The 21,685-nt window shown below is 34.8% G+C and overlaps 1 protein-coding gene and 2 non-coding genes across 3 annotated transcripts in view; 1 reads left to right on the plus strand and 2 right to left on the minus strand.

Annotated features, from left to right (window-relative positions):
- Positions 1 to 366: 366 nt before the first annotated feature.
- LOC142238526 (beta-glucuronidase) overlaps positions 367 to 21,685 on the plus strand; it is a 90,695-nt gene continuing 69,376 nt past the window's right edge. Inside the window, exon 1 of the mRNA XM_075310208.1 lies at positions 367 to 584. The gene's annotated coding sequence lies outside the window, so the exon portion shown is untranslated. The remainder of the gene's footprint in view (positions 585 to 21,685) is intronic.
- Positions 14,354 to 14,425, minus strand: TRNAE-UUC (transfer RNA glutamic acid (anticodon UUC)). Its single transcript has one exon. It is a non-coding gene; the product is annotated as a tRNA-Glu (tRNA).
- Positions 14,761 to 14,832, minus strand: TRNAD-GUC (transfer RNA aspartic acid (anticodon GUC)). Its single transcript has one exon. It is a non-coding gene; the product is annotated as a tRNA-Asp (tRNA).

The raw sequence follows: 21,685 nt of genomic DNA on the forward strand, positions 1-21,685 counted from the left end.
TTTAATATGAACATCATGACAATGTTAGACTTTCAGATTATGATACTTGGTTGCTTCACTGCCAGACAAATACGTGCCCCTTTCTTAGTAAGCAGTAGACGCCAAGCGGCATACGCAGCAATGCATTTGTGTCTCCATAACCCGGGGGTTGTTAGTTTGGAGCTTAAAATCAGTTGGTTTTTCGTCGTGAACGAGTGCGGTTGCGGTAAGAAAGCGATTTGCAAGTGAACACAAATTCGAAGGCAGAAGCCTCATCCATTGTTAACAGTAGTGGGTTTGTTTTGTTTATTTCTATCGAATTCCAATGCTCAACGACTATGAAAAAAGTCTTTTCCCCATGAAGACGACGTAATTTGCTAACTGAAAGTGAAAATTATTGCATATTAATTGTTAATTATTTAATTTGTCACGCAATATTGAATAGGTGTAGAGATTGACTTCAATAATACTTACAATTCTCCATGTGAAAATCAATAAATGTGTGATTTGAAAACATAAATAACTAACCTCAAAGTTGGCCATTTGAAATATTTGTCTTCTTCAGTACTGTGACATTTCGTTAGACGGAAAGCCCAACATAAAAGGTAAGAAGAATCGGCTTTTCAAACAAAATTCAGTGTCACATTCTCGAGGTGGTGTATAGCGCCACCTTACACTGAACAAATTGATTCGATACCATGATAGCATTTCTAAATTTAAATTTATGATAACGGAAAACCTAAGGGTTATGTCACACTAGGCAAATATTTAACAAAAAAGAACTCCTCGCCAAAGTAAAGCCACCATATCTTTTTGAGCTCACATCGAATATGTAACATAAAATTAGGAGTATTTTCCAAAATTGGTATCCAGCTTTTTTACAAATGGTCTTGCTAAAAAGTTTGACACTCATAACATATTGGTCAAATATTCATCTAGTGTGACTATACCCTAAGAGTGCAAAGTATTTGTCGAGATGAATTTCATTTATGAAGTTACCACAACAATCATGGTTGTCATAAAAACGAAAATGTTAATGAGTCAGATTATGCCTCATCGATCCGAACAAGTGGTAACCAGAAGAAATTTTTCCTGTGACTGTGCTATACGGCGGGTAATGCCTACATTCCATTTGCGTGTTTCCAAATAAATTTTTACGGGTGTTACAACATGTGACCCTGCGTTATTGAGTTGCAAAATACGTCAAGGTCATTTTGCACCTTTCCAAATAGAGCGAGACCTCAAGAAATGGACACCAATGATCCCCTAAATTTTGTTCACATTTGGGAGGTGTATTTTGGCCGTTTATCACGCACAAAGCTCTTGTGATACACCACACCAGGGCGGCCAATAAAACTTGAAAAAAATCGTTACTTTTTCCCGAAAAAAATCGTCATAATCGGTACTGGCATTTTAAAAATCGTCCAAAAATCGGGAACATTTTTTGGTTCACAAAAAGAACCGCGAAATTTTGTCCAATTAAAGTCTTAATTGAGTTTTAAAAAATATTCAATTAAAAATTTAATTGATTCAACTAATTTTCTAATTGAAACAAAAATCAATCACAAAAATTAATAGTATCAATTAATTTATTAATTGACTTTCAATTAATTTTTTCAGTGATACTATAATTTCTGTTAAAAATTAATTGGATCAATTAATTTCATGATTGAATCAGAAAAAAATTGTTTGTGTGTAAAATAACTTTGATCTGCAAACAATGGCCCTACCAGAAATATTGATTTTAGACCCCATAAAATATAAACTGATCGACTTATAATAACTCCTGAGTCGATCTATCCCTTCGGCCATCCGCCTGTCTGTCCATGTATTTATTGTTCACAGCATTCCGGACGCAATTATGAACTAATATTGATGAAACTTGGTTCCGTGCGTATTTTTGTCACAAGGGCGAACGCTATCACAAATTGGATCAAATTTTGATATATAGCCCCTACATTTGTATCGCTCGATTGTAAACAAATGGAGTCATAGTGTCCTTATATACTAACCGATCATCTTCAAATTTAATGCAAAACAATTAAGCACCCTTAAAGTAAACAAAATTTCATCGAAATTGGTTTAGGTTTCGAATTCGTCCGATTTTGCCAAACTTGACCTAACTTATTTACCGATCTTTCTCAAAGTTGGTACAATGTAAGCTTCTATAGTACAAAATATACCTACAAATCAGTTCAGATTTAGATATAGCTCAATTTTCAATAAAATTGGAAACAATTCTGGCATGAATTTGGGCACAAAAGATGCGAAAGGTCAACCCAATTTCCAAAATATAGGCAAATATACATTAGCATTACTTTCGCTACCCTTTTTAAATGCTTCTGTTGAATGGCAATTTTCAATGTTCAATATAGTTAAAAATTATAAAATATTATGTTAACTTCAATTGCATTCAAAGCATTTAAATATTCCTTAATCTCTGCAGAAGATTTAGACATTTTGGACTCTTTTTATACCCTCCATCATAGGATGGGGGTATATTAACTTTGTCATTCCGTTTGTAACACATCGAAATATTGCTCTGAGACCCCATAAAGTATATATATTCTGGGTCGTGGTGAAATTCTGAGTCGATCTAAGCATGTCCGTCCGTCCGTCTGTTGAAATCACGCTAACTTCCGAACGAAACAAGCTATCGACTTGAAACTTGGCACAAGTAGTTGTTATCGATGTAGGTCGGATGGTATTGAAAATGGGCCATATCCGTCCACTTTTAGGTATAGCCCCCATATAAAGGGACCCTCAGATTTGGCTTGTGGAGCCTCTATAAGAAGCATATTTCATCCGATCCGGCTGAAATTTGGTATATGATGTTGGTATATGATCTCTAACAACCATGCAAAAATTGGTCCACATCGGTCCGTAATTATATATAGCCCCCATATAAACCGATCCCCAGATTTGGCTTGTGGAGCCTCTAACAGAAGCATATTTCATCCGATCCGGCTGAAATTTGGTATATGGTGTTGGTATATGGTCTCTAACAACCATGCAAAAATTGGTCCACATCGGTCCAAAATTATATATAGCCCCCATATAAACCGATCCCCAGATTTGGCTTGCGGAGCCTAAAAGAGAAGCAAATTTCATCCGATCTGGCTGAAATTTGGTACATGGTGTTGGTATATGGTCTCTAACAACCATGCAAAAATTGGTTCACATCGGTCCATAATTATATATAGCCCCCATATAAACCGATCCCCAGATTTGGCTTGCGGAGCCTCAAAGAGAAGAAAATTTCATCCGATCCGGCTGAAATTTGGTACATGATGTTGGTATATGGTCTCTAACAACCATGCAAAAATTGGTCCATATCGGTCCTTAATTGTATATAGCCCCCATATAAACCGATCACCAGATTTGGCTGGTGGAGCCTCTAAGAGAAGCATATTTCATCCGATCCGGCTGAAATTTGATACATGGTGTTGGTATATGGTCTCCAACAATCATGCAAAAATTGGTCCACATCGGTCCATAATTATATATAGCCCCCATATAAACCGATCCCCAGATTTGGCTTGAGGAGCCTCAAAGAGAAGCAAATTTCATCCGATCCGGCTGAAATTTGGTATATGATGTTGGTATATGGTCTCTAACAACCATGCAAAAATTGGTCCACATCGGTCCATAATTATATATAGCCCCCATATAAACCGATCCCCAGATTTGGCTTGTGGAGCCTCTAACAGAAGCATATTTCATCCGATCCGGCTGAAATTTGGTATATGGTGTTGGTATATGGTCTCTAACAACCATGCAAAAATTGGTCCACATCGGTCCAAAATTATATATAGCCCCCATATAAACCGATCCCCAGATTTGGCTTGCGGAGCCTAAAAGAGAAGCAAATTTCATCCGATCTGGCTGAAATTTGGTACATGGTATTGGTATATGGTCTCTAACAACCGTGCAAAAATTGATCCACATCGGTCCATAATTATATATAGCGCCCATATAAACCGATCCCCAGATTTTGGTTGCGGAGCCTCAAAGAGAAGCAAATTTCATCCGATCCGCCTGAAATTTGGTACATGATATTGGTATACGGTCTCTAACAACCATGCAAAAATTGGTCCACATCGGTTCATAATTATATATAGCCCCATATAAACCGATCCCCAGATTTGGCTTGCGAAGTGTCCAAGAGAGGCAAATTTCATCCAATCCGGTTGTAATTTGGAACATGGTGTTAGTATATGACCTTTAACAACCGTGCCAGAATTGGTCCATATCGGTCCATAATTATATATAGCCCCATATAAAACATTCTCCGGAGCCTCTTGGAGGAGCAAAATTCATCCGATCCGGTTCAAATTAGGAACGTGGTGTTAGTATATGGTTGCTAACAACCATACCAAAATTGGTCCAATCACACAAAAATTGGTCCATATCGGTTCATAATCATGGTTGCCATTAGAACCAAAAATAATCTACCAACATTTTATTTCTATAGAAAATTTTGTCAAAATTTTATTTCTATAGAAAATTTTGTCAAAATTTTATTTATATAGAAAATTTTGTCAAAATTTTATTTCTAGAGAAAATTTTGTTAAAATTTTATTCGGTTCATAATAAAATTTTCATCATTGTCAAAATTTTATTTCTATAGAAAATTTTGTCAAAATTTTATTTCTATAGAAAATTTTGTTCAAATTTTATTCGGTTCATAATCATGGTTTCCACTCGAGCCAAAAATAATCTACCAAGATTTTATTTCTATAGAAAATTTTGTCAAAAGTTTATTTCTATAGAAAATTTTGTTAAAATTTTATTTCTGTAGAAATTTTTGTCAAAATTTTCTTTCTATAGAAAATTTTGTCAAAATTTTTATTTCTACAGAAAATTGTGTGAAAATTTTATTTCTATAGAAAATTTTGTTAAAATTTTATTTCTGTAGAAAATTTTGTCAAAATTTTATGTCTACTTTGTCAAACTGAATTGTATACGTATTGGATCGATCTTTTTTGATTTAATATATACCACGTATGGACTTACATACAATTTAGAAGATGGTGTTAGGAGGTTTTAAGATACCTTGCCATCGGCAAGCGTTACCGCAACTTAAGTAATTCGATTGTGGATGGCAGTGTTTAGATGAAGTTTCTACGCAATCCATGATGGAGGGTACATAAGCTTCGGCCTGGCCGAACTTACGGCCGTATATACTTGTTATTTACTTTTTTTGTCTTTGTCATATGTTGCGGTGTAAAAATGATATTTTTGGAACTCAAATGTTCATCTTCGGTATAACATGTTTGGGACATTACGAGGGCGGTTCGGAAACTTCTCAGACTATCAATGAAAGAGAATTGTTAGTTTTTCAAAAATATTTTTATTTTTCAATATAATCTCCTGAAACTTCAATACACTTAGTCCAATGCTTTTCTAGCAATTCTATCCCTTGATTAAAATAGTTTTCCTCAAGGTCTTCAGAATAGTGGTTTACAACTGTAATTGCATCTTCATTTGAGGTAAACACTTGCCAGCAAGGATTTTTTTTTTTAGATTTGGGAACAAGTAAAAGTCACTGGGAGCTAAACCAGGAGAATAAGGTGGGTGGTCAAGCAACTCGTACTTTAATTCGTTGATTTTAGCCATTGTTAAAACACTCTTGGTCGCTGGTGCGTTGTCTTGATGAAAATTATTTTTTTGTGTTGTAAGCCAAAGGGTTGCAATAGTACTCTGAATTTATTATTTTACCCTTTTGCTGATAGTCAATCAATAAAATACCTTTGAAGTCCCAAAAAAACCGTTGCCATAACCTTACCAGCCGATTGAATTGTTGTTGCCTTCTTTGGGGCACTTCCTCCAGCTTCAGTCCATTGTTTGGATTGTTCTTTTGTCTCTGGAGTATGGTGGTGGAGCCATGTCTCATCAACAGTTATGAAACGACGCTTAAAATCCATTTTATTTCGCTTAAAACGACCCAAACAAGCTTGAGAAATGTTCATTCTTATGCGTTTTTGATCGACTGTTAACAAATGCGGCACCCATATTGCAGAAAGCTTTTTCATCTGTAGTTCTTCATGCAAAATTAAATGGACTCGATCATTTGAGATGCCCATGATATTAGCAATTTCACACACTTTTATTCGTCGACCATTTAATACCATATCATGCACTTTGGCTACAATTTCTGTTGTTGTTGCTGTTTGTGGACGTCCACTACGTGGTTCATCTTCAATACTTGTACGACCATGTTTAAATTCAGCAACCCAATTTTTTACTGTTGCATATGAAGGAACACTTTCACCTAACACATTCACCATATCATTATGAATTTCTTGTCCCGATAAACCTTTTTTATGTAAATATTTAATGACAGCACGCATTTCTAATTTTTCCATTGTAAAAAAATTGCGGATGCGTCTTTTTTGAACGTCTGTTTGTATATGAAGGGGTTGCCAGATCGAAACAAAATTTAACATGTGTTCATAACAGAGACGGAAGTTTCCAAAACACTTAACTTTTTTCTGTTTATACCGCGCTTTTTGTGCTAGGCTAAGAAGTTTCCGAATTGCCCTCGTATAGCCATGTAATGGTCCTGACAGGTTGGCTAAGAAGTCCCCGGTCTAACAAAGAAAAAAACATTTTTTGTCAAAATTCGTTTTTATTATTCAACATAGTTCCCTTCAAGAGCGATACAACGATTATAACGACCTTCCAATTTTTTGATACCATTTTGGTAGTACTCCTTCGGTTTTGCCTCAAAATAGGCCTCAGTTTCGGCGATCACCTCTTCATTGCAGCCAATTTTTTTCCTTGCGAGCATCCGTTTGAGGTCTGAGAACAAGAAAAAGTCGCTGGGAGCCAGATCTGGAGAATACGGTGGGTGGGGAAGCAATTCGAAGCCCAATTCATGAATTTTTGCCATCGTTCTCAATAACTTGTGGCACGGTGCGTTGTCCAGGTGGAACAACACTTTTTTCTTCTTCATATGGGGCCGTTTTGCCGCGATTTCGACCTTCAAACGCTCCAATAACGCCATATAATAGTCACTGTTGATGGTTTTTCCCTTCTCAAGATAATCGATAAAAATTATTCCATGCGCATCCCATGCGCCAACGGACTTTTGAGTCTTTCCACGCTTCGGAGACGGTTCACCGGTCGCTGTCCACTCAGCCGACTGTCGATTGGACTCAGGAGTGTAGTGATGGAGCCATGTTTGATCCATTGTCACATATCGACGGAAAAACTCGGGTGTATTACCATAGACCAAGAAAATATAGAGACATACCTTGATAATTCACCATGGTTTTGTTTATTTGCAGTGCGCAGTCATTCCACTCAATTGCGCAGTCAAGTGACTCAATTTCTTTTTGGAAAACAAGAATAACCGTATAAATTAGTAAATTTGCATTACAAAAAAAGGTGTGGATGAATAATATTTTATAAACTTTCACAATATTTGGTGTTTCAACGAGAGAACAAAGGAAAGAAAACAAATTAAAGCCAAATTAAAGAATCACTCAATTGCAGACGAAAAAGAGCCATCTACGGTGTGCAGACAAACTACAGCGCTGTGAATTCACTTTCGTTGTCTATACCTTCCTTGGTCTATGGTATTACGAGTTAACAGCTGCAAACACCGCTCAGAATCATCAACACGTTGTTGTTTTTGGTCAAATGTGAGCTCGAACGGCACCCATTTTGCACAGAGCTTCCGCATATCAAAATATTGATTAATGATATGACCAACACGTTCCTTTGATATCTTTAAGGCCTCTGCTATCTCGATCAACTTCATTTTACGGTCATTCAAAATCATTTTGTGGATTTTTTTGATGTTTTCGTCGGTAACCACCTCTTTCGGGCGTCCACTGCGTTCACCGTCCTCCGTGCTCATTTCACCACGCTTGAATTTTGCATACCAATCAATTATTGTTGATTTCCCTGGGGCAGAGTCCGGAAACTCATTATCAAGTCAAGTTTTTGCTTACACCGTATTTTTTCCCTTCAGAAAACAGTATTTTATTAAAATACGAAATTCCTTTTTTTTCCATTTTTTCACAATAACAAAAGTTGCTTCACAAAAGACGCTCTATTTCACAAACTAATTGACTTACAGACGTCAAATTTTGACACGAATCATTTGAAGGTTGGTACTATATAACAAGTATATACGGCCGTAAGTTCGGCCAGGCCGAATCTTATGTACCCTCCACCATGGATTGCGTAGAAACTTCTACGAAAGACTGCCATCCACAATCGAATTAATTGGGTTGTGGTATCTTAAAACTTTGATTTCAAGAGACGGACGGACGGACATGCTCATATCGACTCAGAATTTCACCACGACCCAGAATATATATACTTTATGGGGTCTTAGAGCAATATTTCGATGTGTTACAAACGGAATGACAAAGTTAATATACCCCCATCCTATGGTGGAGGGTATAATAATATGCATTTAATTCTAGCGACGCCATCTATGTGTCAGACCGGGGACTTATCAGCCAACCTGTTACAACATCTTCGTAAACGCGAACAAAGAAAACAAGCCTTAATATAATATTGGACAAACAACCATCGTTTAACATTTAATTTTCATCGATGTAAAGAAAATGTATTTATGAAAAAAAACGACCACTTTTGGACACGGAAATAGTGTACTATTAGATACAGTACTGTTCAAAACATTTGCAACCACATCGTCTTTTGAAAATAAACCGAAATTCTAATGAAAAGAAAAATATTAAAACTAAGACTTTAATGCAACATTGTTGCTTAACATATTAGGTCAGTTTTAAAGATTTAAGGGAATAAGGGAACTAAAGACAGAGACTTTTTGATAATTTATAAAATTATTTACAAATAAGAGTTTTGACCTTTTCAAAACATTTGCAAGCAATACCAAGTGTCCCATATATTTAAAAATAATTAAAGTTTTTTAAGGATAAGTGTTAATAGTTGATGCTATATGCATGTCGTTTGATTACTTCGTCGCAAATTCTTGCCATTGGTTAGGTTTAAATGGTCAATGATGTCCTATGGTTCAGGATCAAATAGAGATTAATAGAGATTTCATTTTAAGATAAATTTAATACTAATTTTTCGTTTTACAATTTTCCAAAGGTTTTTTCATGATCTTCTGAGCAGGCCAGTCAAGCACAAGCAATATTTCATCGGAAATCCATTGTTTTACATCTTTAGACGTGTGCTGGAAGTCTTGATCGCGCTGAAAAATCCATGCAGGCGGCATTTCCCGGGACTCTTAACATATGGCAATATCACTTAAGGCAAGATATTTTTGTAGACTTCCGACATCATATTACCCTCAATTCTATGAATCGGGCCAGCAAATTTTCCAGAAAAACACCCTTAGACCACAATATTGCCCCCACCATTATTGACGGAACCTTTCGTAGTTCTTGGATTAAGACTTTCCTTTGGACCTTCGTACTAAACTTTAACCATCCGAACCATGCAAACTAAATTTTGATTCGTAGGAAAATATAACACATTTATACTGCTGCTCAGGTCATTTAAGGTATTTTCGTGAAAATTGAAGGTGCGCTAACCTATTTTTTCTTTAAAAAGTCAACAATTAAATTCAACTGAATATATCAACCATAACGATCAGATGTACGTTATTGTTGATATATTGTTGATATATTCAGTTGAAGTTAATTTTTGATTTTTTACACGATATTTGAGTTTTTTTTATTATGTGATCTCCCTTTGAAGTAATGTTTGGTTCTCTTCTACCTTAGTGTACAGTTTTGGTGCAGTTTGATGCAGTTGATTTGTGGATATCGTAATATTCCGAAATCCATTTGTGTGATACCCCAACTTTAAAATCATCGATATTTTGCTTTTTAATTGTTGGTTATACTAATTGCCGGTCATTTTATCGAATCATTCCAAAAATATGACGATCAGTTTATGATCAAATTAGGCAATAAACTAAACGATATTCCTACAATGCTCTTTTTGTACGTTTAATCTATCCTCTTTCAGGTCCTTATAATTAATTCAGATACAAAATATAACCAGTATATATGGCCGTAAGTTCGGCCAGGCCGAATCTTATGTACCCTCCACCATGGATTGCGTAGAAACTTCTTCTAAACACTGCCATCCACAATCGAATTACTTGAGTAGCGGTAACGCTTGCCGATGGCAATGTATCTTAAAAATTGTAAGTAAGTCCATACGTGGTATATATTAAGCCAAACAAGTATATACGGCCGTAAGTTCGGCCAGACCGAAACTTATGTACCCTCCACCATGGAATGCGTAGAAACTTCTACTGAAGACTGTCAAGGTTGAATTACATACCATGCGGTAATCCGTGCGTTGATGGAAGGGTTGATTTTTTCTGTTTGCGGCAGACTATTCGAGCTTTTGATTTCAAAGAGAAATTTCAACTCTTCAATCATCGGACGCATTGTACGCATTGAACGCATGGTATGTAATCCTACCTTTATCCACAATCGAACTTCCTAACACCGTAATATATACCACATAGTCCAAAAGTGGTATATATTAAACTAAAAAGACCGATTAAATACGTATATAATTAAGTTTAAAGTTTCTATAGAAATAAAATTTTGACAAAATTTTCTATAGAAATAAAATTTTGACAAAATTTTCTATAGAAAAAAAAAATCTTGACAAAATTTTCTATAGAAATAACATTTTGACAGTGTTTTCTATAAAAATAAAATTTTGGTAGATTATTTTTGGCTCGAGTGGCAACCATGATTATGAACCGATATGGACCAATTTTTGTGTGACTGGGGATCGGCTATATATAACTATAGACCGATACGGGCCAATTTTGGCATCGTTATTAGCGGCCTTATACTAACACCACGTTGCAAATTTCAACCGGATCGGATGAATTTTGCTCCTCCAAGAGGCTCCGGAGATCAAATCTGGGGAACGGTTTATATGGAGGCTATATATAATTATGGACCGATATGGACCAATTCTTGCGTGTTTCGTAGAGACCACATTCTAACACCATGTTCCAAATTTCAACCGAATCGGATGAATTTTGCTCCTCCAAGAGGCTCCGGAGGACACATCTGGGGATCGATTTATATGGGGGCTATATATAATTATGGACCGATATGGACCAATTCTTGCATGGTTGTTAGATACCATATACTAACACCACGTACCAAATTTCAACCGGATCGGATGAATTTTGCTCCTCTAAGAGGCTTCGGCTATATATAATTATGGACCGATATGGACCAATTTTTGCATGGTTGTTAGAGACAATATACTAACACCACGTACCAAATTTCAATCGGATCGGATGACTTTTTCTCCTCTAAGAAGCTCCGGACGTCAAATCTGGGGATCGGTTTATATGGGGGATATATATAATTATGGGCCGATGTGGACCAATTTTTGCGTGGTCATTAGAGAACATATACCAACACCATGTACCAAATTTCAGCCGGATCGGATGAAATTTGGTTCTCTTAGAGGCTCCTCAAGCCAAATCGGGGGATCGGTTTATATGGGGGCTATATGTAATTGTGGACCGATATGGGCCAATTTCTGCATGGTTGTTAGAGACCATATACTAACACCATGTACCAAATTTCAGCCGGATCGGATGAAATTTGGTTCTCTTAGAGGCTCCTCAAGCCAAATCGGGGGATCGGTTTATATGGGGCCTATATGTAATTGTGGACCGATATGGGCCAATTTCTGCATGGTTGTTAGAGACCATATACTAACACCATGTACCAAATTTCAGCCGAATCGGATGAAATTTGCTTCTCTTAGAGCAATCGCAAGCCAAATTTGGGGTCCGTTAAAGTGGACCGATATGGCCCAATTGCAATACCATCCGACCTACATCAATAACAACTACTTGTGCCAAGTTTCAAGTCGATAGCTTGTTTCGTTCGGAAGTTAGCGTGATTTCAACAGACGGACGGACATGCTCAGATCGACTCAGAATTTCACCACGACCCAGAATATATATACTTTATGGGGTCTTAAAGCAATATTCCGATGTGTTACAAACGGAATGACAAAGTTAATATACCCCCATCCTATGGTGGAGGGTATAAAAATAATATGCATTTAATACTAGCGACGCCATCTATGTGTCAGACCGGGGACTTATCAGCCAACCTGTTAGGTCTATACGTAACCTAAAAAACTTTTTTTCCTGCAAAAAAGTCAAAAAATTTAATGGTCAGGTACATGATTTTCCCGACCATGTAATGGTCTCAAATTCTATCATTTAAATAATAAAAAATGTTTGCGGCATTTGAGAACCATTTAAATGCTTATTGCCAGCATATATTTTTCTCCGCTCGAAAATTATGTTTACAAAGACAAAATAAGCATTAAATGGATGCGGCAACCATGTCCAAACATGTATTTCTGTGCATGTAATGCCTTTCGTGCAAACATTTGCACCCATAGAAAAAATCATGAACGGCGTGATCATTTCAAAACGATCCGTTCATGAAAGTGTATCAACACACATGTGTTGTCAAACTGAGAACAGACAACATTAAAATGGCACCATACGTTTTCAAAACAACAACCAGCACTCATGATCTGAAAACGTAATAGTTACGAAAAGAGAAGCGAATGCAGTACATGAAATCATGAAAGCCCGTGTACGAAATCGTTAACATTCCGTTTTGATTTTTTGTGAACGTTTCCGTTTCACTTTGTCACCGTCTGTTCATGATTGTGGAAAGTAATTTTTTCTATTAGTGTATTAATTTAGAAATTTCGTAGGTGTCTTAAGTGGACCATTCCAATTGGGGACAAAATTTAGGCGACCGTTGATGTCCAATTTTGAGGGGTGTCAGGTGTAGTTGGATCTGATAATAGATCTCGTCATATATGAAATTAGGTAGAATTATATCTATTATATTATACCTGGTAATTCTATTTTATCATATCTGAGATCTAATTATACCTGATTAGATCTCCCAATTTTTACACGGGTAATCTTAAATTGTCTTTAGATATTTTTTTATTGCACTTGTTTAATACACCCGAAGTATTTTTCTCAGTGTATTTATGAGCATCGTACTTAGTTGCCCTTATTATCATACATTGTTTTTCCTTAACTTGTTTCTTGGTCTTTATCATTTTTGTATTCATTGTCATTCGCATAAGAAAAGAAAATAATTCAAAAGTTTGAATGACGTTGTCAGTTTTCGTACATATTTTTATAACAGCAACCACAACATTGTAATAACAACATCCTAGTTCCGCATTCATCGACTTTTCGTAATATTGACTTTTTTGGTGACACTTTGCGAAACTAAATGTCACGCAAGTGCGTTTGTTAATGCGATTCTTTTTCTTAGTCGATTTCTAGATCACGTTCAAAAAATATTGCGTTGCCACCTTAGGTTGGTTCGCTTAGGCTTTGCTATGATATCACATTAATGAAAATATATAAACATTACTTGTTTTATTGATGAATCCATAAAATTGTAGTGCTCTGTTAAACTAAACAAATTGTTTCAAAATTTTAAATCCAAAAAAACAATATGGACCTAAAGAAGAACACAATACAAGGGTTGCCTCCACTTTGTGCTGGTCATGCATTAGTAATTGTTCTCCAACCCAACCTTTTTCACATACTCCCTTACACCCTAAAAATATTGCCCCGGTAACATATACACCCAAACATATTCTGCTTCAAGCATATGTGCATATTTTCAGAATGTGTTCAAAAAACAAATTGTCTGCACTGTGAAAACATATTATGTTTCACCCTAAGCATATCTTGTTTAAGGCCCCAAATAGTTAATTCCAGTTTCTAAACGTTTATTTATATACTAAATATGTTGCATTCTAAGCTATGACAATAATAATTTTTGCACCGAAACATATGAAAACAGTCTTTTTCGTCCGTGTAGCAGGCAACGACCCATTATGATAGATATGAGGTGTAATACATAACTTAGTCTAATAAAATTTCCTTTCGGAGAAATATCGGATTATATAAAAAACATCAAAATAATTGTCTTTATTTGCCTTTAAAGAAACATTTATAAGAGTTTAAAAATCTTGAGTCGGTTTCGTTTCGCGGAAAAGGTGTAACCTCTGGTTACACTACTACTTCCATACTTGTCCTTACGCACAAACTATAGCGTCATCTAAAAACGATTGCTAATTATTAGTGCTGTTAGAGATCCCAAATCCAATGTTGCACTATTTTTACAATCGAATTCGCCATTAAGTTGTCTAATTTTTCGCCCACGAGAAAATTATTCTCCCAATGTTCATCACTTTCCTAATCTTACATCGATAAAATTTTTTATGAACCCTTATTATTAAGAATTAACATAAGCATTCAAAGCTTACAAATTGTATTTGAATAATATTGATAAATAAAAGAAAAAAAAACTTCCCATACCGGGAATCGAACCCGGGCCTTCTGGGTGAAAGCCAGATATCCTAGCCACTAGACCATATGGGATATATAGAGACTGCTGTTAATAAAATATGTTAACACGACTGACTACTATGAGTCACTAAAGCACCATGTGTAAAAAACTGTACAGTACTTTTGACAAGTACTACGATTATGTATACAGTACTTTTGTATTGAAACAGTGGTGAATACGTAACAACAGTGTACTGTAAAAATATGTCAAGTCCGCATGTAGGCAAACAATCTGTAGACATCAAATAAAATATATTTAGGAACCTTTCAATAATGAAATATTAATTTAAAAATAACTTTGGTTAAATTCAATATTTCTCTAATTTATGTAATGTGAAATACAATAATTTAAAAAAAAGATCAACGATCTCCCCGACGGGGAATTGAACCCCGGTCTCCCGCGTGACAGGCGGGGATACTAACCACTATACTATCGAGGATGTTGTCCGTGTTTTGTCAAAATAATAATAAAATTCTTGCAACTGATTGTAAGAATTTTTGAGTCTTTAATAGTCGCACCTTAGGGCTGGCAATATGTTTAGTTTTCGAGTTAAAAATCGTTTTATATTTGAGCTTACTGGAATTCCTGTTAAATATTAGGATAATCTGCATGGAAAATTAAGTACAATATAAGCTTTAAAATTATTTATTTTAATAAAGTAAACGTCTTTAAAATGGGTATTGTGTTTGATTCCCACGGCAAAAAAAAGCTCATTTTCGCTGTTAATCTATTGAGTCAATTATTCAAAAGACAATCCCCGGTGTTCCGATAGTCGGATTCGTAAATTGCAAAATGTTCGGTCAGCGATATTTTCTTAATACCAAAACATTTAAACTTGACTTTTTGTAATATAGGTCTCTTTAATGAGAAGATCAATTTAATATAGAATTTAAGTCCGAGTGTATTTTATTTCTTGGTATAAGAAATATAAATTCTTGCGAATCCGAATATTGGAACATGGGAGAATATGTTAAGCAAACAATACTATGAAACTGTACCATCCATGTTATGACAAGATTTTTATAAAAATCTAATAATCTTCATGTTTTGATATAAAATCTGAACATAGTACCCACGCTTATACCTCACACATTAGGCTCGAAATCTATTAAAAGTGGATTTAAAATGCCTTATTTACACCGAAAAGAAGTTTGCTATTGTTTTTGAAAAATTAACTAACCCATAGTAAGAAAGACCATGACTTGGCGCCAAAGATTTTTTTCATCTAGATAAGTTCATGATTTTCTTATAAATAAGTTCATGTATTGCATCGTATTTTAGTTCATTATTACTACGCTGTGGAAAGAATGTACTTACACTCATTCAGAATATTCCTGCTATCCGGAAAAATGAACAATTTTTTGGGAAACCTGTATTAAGAAATTGGTTTGAAATAAACTGTTTGTCAGTATAATTTTCAAAAAAGTAGAGAAATTGAGGAATCAAACCCTTATACAACTAAGAAATTTTTCGTACAATACAAGTTAAATTTCTATAACCACCAGTACTTTATTTCAACAAATTATTCTTATATTACACAAAACTATGGCATATGATATACAATAAAGGAAATATTTTTATTCGTACGTTGGATGCAGTTACTTGTCGGTAGTTAGTAATTGCTTCTTCAAAAGACTAATATTCTATATTAGGAAGACTAAATTAATTAATTTCAATTTCCATGTTTTTCTTGTGTGGATTTGCTTTATAAGCATCCGAAATTGCAAAGTTATACAAAATATAAACAAGTAAGGAAAGTCTAAAGTCGGGCGGGGCCGACTATATTATACCCTGCACCACTTTGTAGATCTAAATTTTCGAACCATATCACATCCGTCAAATGTGTTGTGGCTATATATAAATGTTTGTCCCAAATACATACATTTAAATATCACTCGATCTGGACAGAATTTGATAGACTTCTACAAAATCTATAGACTCAAAATTTAAGTCGGCTAGTGCACTAGGGTGGAACACAATGTTAGTAAAAAAAAAATATGGGAAACATTTAAATCTGAAGCAATTGTAAGGAAACTTCGCAAAAGTTTATTTATGATTTATCGCTCGATATATATGTATTAGAAGTTTAGGAAAATTAGAGTCATTTTTACAATTTTTGGACTAAGCAGTTGCGATTTTACAAGGCAAATGTTGGTATTTTGACCATTTTTGTCGAAATCAGAAAAACATATATATGGGAGCTATATCTAAATCTGAACCGATTTCAACCAAATTTGGCACGCATAGCAACAATGCTAATTCTACTCTCTGTGCAAAATTTCAACTAACTCGGAGCAAAAAATTGGCCTCTGTGGTCATATGAGTGTAAATCGCGCGAAAGCTATATATGGGAGATATATCCAAATCTGAACCGATTTCAACCAAATTTGGCACGCATAGTTACAATGCTAATTCTACTCCCTGTGCAATATTTCAACTAAATCGGAGTTAAAAATTGGCCTCTGTGGTCATATGAGTGTAAATCGGGCGAAAGCCATATATGGGAGATATATCCAAATCTGAACCGATTTCAACCAAATTTGGCACGCACAGTAACAATGCTAATTCTACTCCCTGTGCAAAATTTCAACTAAATCGGAGTTAAAAATTGGCCTCTGTGGTCATATGAGTGTAAATCGGGCGAAAGCTATATATGGGAGATATATCCAAATCTGAACCGATTTCAACCAAATTTGGCACGCATAGTTACAATGCTAATTCTACTCCCTATGCAAAATTTCAACTAAATCGGAGCAAAAAGTTGACCTCTGTGGGCAAATGAGTGTAAATCGGGCGAAAGCTATATATGGGAGCTATATCTAAATCTGAACCGATTTGGCTGATATTTTGCAAGTTTTTCGAGACCCATAAAATATTCGGATGTACGGAATTTGAGGAAGATCGGTTGATATACACGCCAATTATCACCAGATCGGTGAAAAATATATATGGCAGCTATATCTAAATCTGAACCGATTTTTTCCAAAATCAATAGGGATCGTGAACAGTATTAAGTTTAATTGGCGATAGCTTTTCATACAAAAATTCGGATTAGACTTTCAAAAGCTTAAGAAAATGTAGAATTTGATTGTTATGAAGGTGGTATTTATTCTTATTTTAATCAATATTGGTATTTAGGGTATTCTTTAGAACCAATTTGGCGCAGGCATACTTATACTTGGTAATAGGAGTTTTTGCTGGGAAATGTCTAGCGACGAGAGCCGAATTTACGAAATTGATAAAGATGCAATTAAAAACGTTTGTATTAAATTCACAAAAGCACTCATAACTGAAATAAGAAATAGACTCGCTCTAAATATCAATATTTCCAAATTTAATGTCGAAAAAAATGTTTTCTCCTCTAAAAAAGTATTTAGAAATTTGAAAGACATTACCGACCAAAATGAATTGGATGAAAGCATTCAAAGTGTTCAAGGTGTACACTGGAATAGAGGTTCATAATTTCATAAAATTAAAAATGTGTCAAATCAATACACGAAATCTTCTATAATACCGAACTAATAGAGTATTGAATTTTAGCTGGTTTTAATAGTTTTTGTGGTGGGAGATGTAGATCAGAATTTATAATATATTTTTGGAGCTTTTTGCCTTTCTGGAGTTGGCATCACTGATTAGAAGGTCTGTCTACCTGCAAATGAAAATAGTTATTTTTAATAAGTTGGAATTTTGGTTTTATTAAAAACGGACGAAATACCGTTTATAGAAAAACTTATCGCATTGAAACAAATCCATCCAGTAGGTAAATTGGTGGAATCATATTCATGGACTAATCGGACATTTTTGAAATACTTCTCAGAATTATTTGAAATAAAAGATATTTATAAGATTAGACATAATTTCCACTTGTCAGTATAGCATATAGTATATAAGGTGGATATTAAGTTCGAGTTTAGTTTAGCGTCATTTTTCACTATTACTTTTCTTTAATAATCCATTTTAAATATTATAAACTTTATAAAAAAATGCTTTGGGCTTCTCCATCAAGTTATATATTTGAATTTGCATCGAATACGTATAATTTTATACTTTTCTTACTGATTTATTTTTGATTTTAGCGGCTAAACTCGAACTTAGTACTCACCTGTAGGAATTCCTGAAACATAAAAAATATAGATTAGAACAAGTAAGGAAAGTCAAAAGTCGGGCGGGACCGACTATATTATACCCTGCACCACTTTGTAGATCTAAATTTTCGATACCATATCACATCCGTCAAATGTGTTGGGGGCTATACATAAAGGTTTGTCCCAAATACATACATTTAAATATCATCGATCTGGACAGAATTTCATAGACTTCTACAAAATCTATGTACTCAAAATTTAAGTCGGCTAATGCACTAGGGTGGAACACAATGTTAGTAAAAACAGTGTTGCCAACTCCCCAAGGCCAAAAAGCACCAAAAATATATTATGAATTCTAACATACCACCTTCCACCACAAAATCGAAAATTAAATGCTCTATTAAAAAAAAAAAAAAAAAAAACTTCCAAAGATGTTTTATAGAACTTTTGTGAATTGAATTTTAAGAAGTTAAGGTGGTGGGTATTAAGATCGAGTTTAGCTGCTAAAATAGTCATTTTTTTCACAATTACAACTTCTTTAATAATTCATTTTAAGGAATACAAACTTTGTGAAAATTTGCTTTTGGCTATTCCCCATCAAGTTATAATAAAATTTGCAGCAAATATGCATAATTTTATGCCTTTTTTACTGATATAGTTTTCACTTTAGCGGCAAAACTCGAACTTAGTACTCACCATTATGAACCGCTATTATTACTATTACTATTACTATTAATGCTTTCGTCCAATTCATTTTGATCAGTGATGTTTTTCAACTTTCAAAATATTAATATAAGGAAGGAGTCTATTGCTTATTTCAGTTGTGCGTGCTTTTGTGAATTTAATACAAACGTTTTTAATGACATCTTTACCAAATTCAAAAATTTGACACTCATCGCTGGACTTTCCTACAGAATACCCTAAATAACAATATTAATTAAAAAATAATCAATACCAACTTCATAACAATCAAATTCTATATTTGGCAATAAATTTGAGTTTCTTCGGCTCTTGAAAGTCTAATCAAAATTTTTGTATCAATTAAACTTAATACTGTTCAAAATAAAAAAAGCACCAAAAGCACTAAATGAAAATGCCAGAAAGCACCAAGTTGGTGCTTTTTTTGAAAAGGCACCAAAAAGGCAATTTGGTGCTTTTTAGAAATCAAGAAGCACTAAATTTGGTGCTAAAAGCACCAAATTGGCAACACTGAGTAAAAAAATATGGGAAATGTTTAAATCTGAAGCAATTTTAAGGAAACTTCGAAAAAGTTTATTTATGATTTATCGCTCGATATACATGTATTAGAAGGTAAGGAAAATTAGAGTCATTTTTACAACTTTTCGACTAAGCAGTGGCGATTTTACAAGGAAAATGTTGGTATTTTGACCTTTTTTGTCGAAATCAGAAAAACATATATATGGGAGCTATATCTAAATCTGAACCGATTCCAACCAAATTTGGCACGCATACCTACAATGCTAATTCTACTCCCTGTGCAAAATTTCAACTAAATCGGAGTAAAAAATTGGCCTCTGTGGTCATATGAGTGTAAATCGGGCGAAAACTATATATGGGAGCTATATATAAATCTGAACCGATTTCAATCAAATTTGGCGCGCATAGCTACAATGTTAAATCTACTCCTTGTGCAAAATTTCAACCAAATTGGGCCAAAACTCTGGCTATTAGAACCATATTAGTCCATATCGGGCGAAAGATATATATGGGAGCTATATCTAAATCTGAACCGATTTCAATCAAATTTTGCACTCTTAACTGCACTACTAATTGTACTCCTAGTGCAAAATTTCAAACAAATTGGGTCAAAACTCTGGCTTCTAGGACCATATTAATCCATATCGGGCGAAAGATATATATGGGAGCTATATCTAAATCTGAACCGATTTCAATAAAATTTAGCACACTTGACTATAGTACTAATTGTTCCTCTTGTGCAAAATTTTAAGCAAATTAGGGTAAAACTCTGGCTTCTGGGGCCATATAAGTCCATATCGGGCGAAAGATATATATGGGAGCTATATCTAAATCTGAACCGATTTCAATCAAATTTTGCACGCTTGTCTATACGACTAAGTGTTATGTTTGTACAAAATTTCAAGCAAATCGGAGCTATATCTAAATCTGAACCGATTTCTTCCAAAATCAATAGGGTTCTATTCTGACCCAAATTAGGAACATGCACCAAATTTGAAGGCGATTGGACTTAAATTGCGACCTAGACTTTGATCACAAAAATGTGTTCACAGACAGACGGACGGACGGACGGACGGACAGACGGACATGGTTATATCGACTCAGGGACCCACCCTGAGCATTATTGCCAAAGACAATATGTGTCTATCTCGTCTCCTTCTGGGTGTTACAAACATATGCACTAACTTATAATACCCTGTTCCACAGTGTGGCGCAGGGTATAAAAATTTTTCTATTAGCACATTTATTGATTGTTGGAATTCCATCTACAGGATAAGGTAAAATATATTCCAAATTTACAAGGAATCTATAAAAAATGCTATTCACCCGTCAAGGATTATATGAAGTACTTTTTATGCTACTTTATACTCCAACTTATAATAAAAATGGGAATATGCTGTAGGAGCCATCATACGAATCGGTAATGTGGTTAATTTTATTTTTACTACAAAAAAATTTTTCCATACAAAAATTTTTCTTAGTAAATTGTCCACATTTCGTAGTAAGATTTTTATATAGCCAATGTATTTTTATAATACAATCAACGATGCATTAACTACTGTGTTAGAAATTTATTTAAGGAAAACCCTTGCCATTTCGTAGTTAGTGAACTAAAAAATATTTACTGAAATTTTATAAGTTTTCCTTTAGCTACGTTAATTTTCGTTGGGGTTACGAATAGTTGATTATTCGTATATTACATTTCTTTAACTGTAAAGATGGGTAGTTCCGGATGGACCTAGTACATCAACCGTTACAAATGTAATTAAAGTGTTTGGAGAACGTTTGTCCACAGCAAGGAAGTCTTGATCGGGGGGAAATCGAAAACCGGAAGCCGCTGAGACGACAAAGAGAGTTGCCGGTAGTTTCAAGCGAAACCCTAACCTCTCTCTCCGAGATGCCGCAAATAAGCTGGGTGTATCGTCTACAACCGTCCATCGAGCCAAAAAACGAGCCGGACTATCGACTTACAAGAAGGTAGTGACTCCA

The sequence above is a fragment of the Haematobia irritans genome, chromosome 5 (genome assembly GCF_050003625.1).
Source record: "Haematobia irritans isolate KBUSLIRL chromosome 5, ASM5000362v1, whole genome shotgun sequence".
NCBI lineage: Eukaryota > Metazoa > Arthropoda > Insecta > Diptera > Muscidae > Haematobia > Haematobia irritans.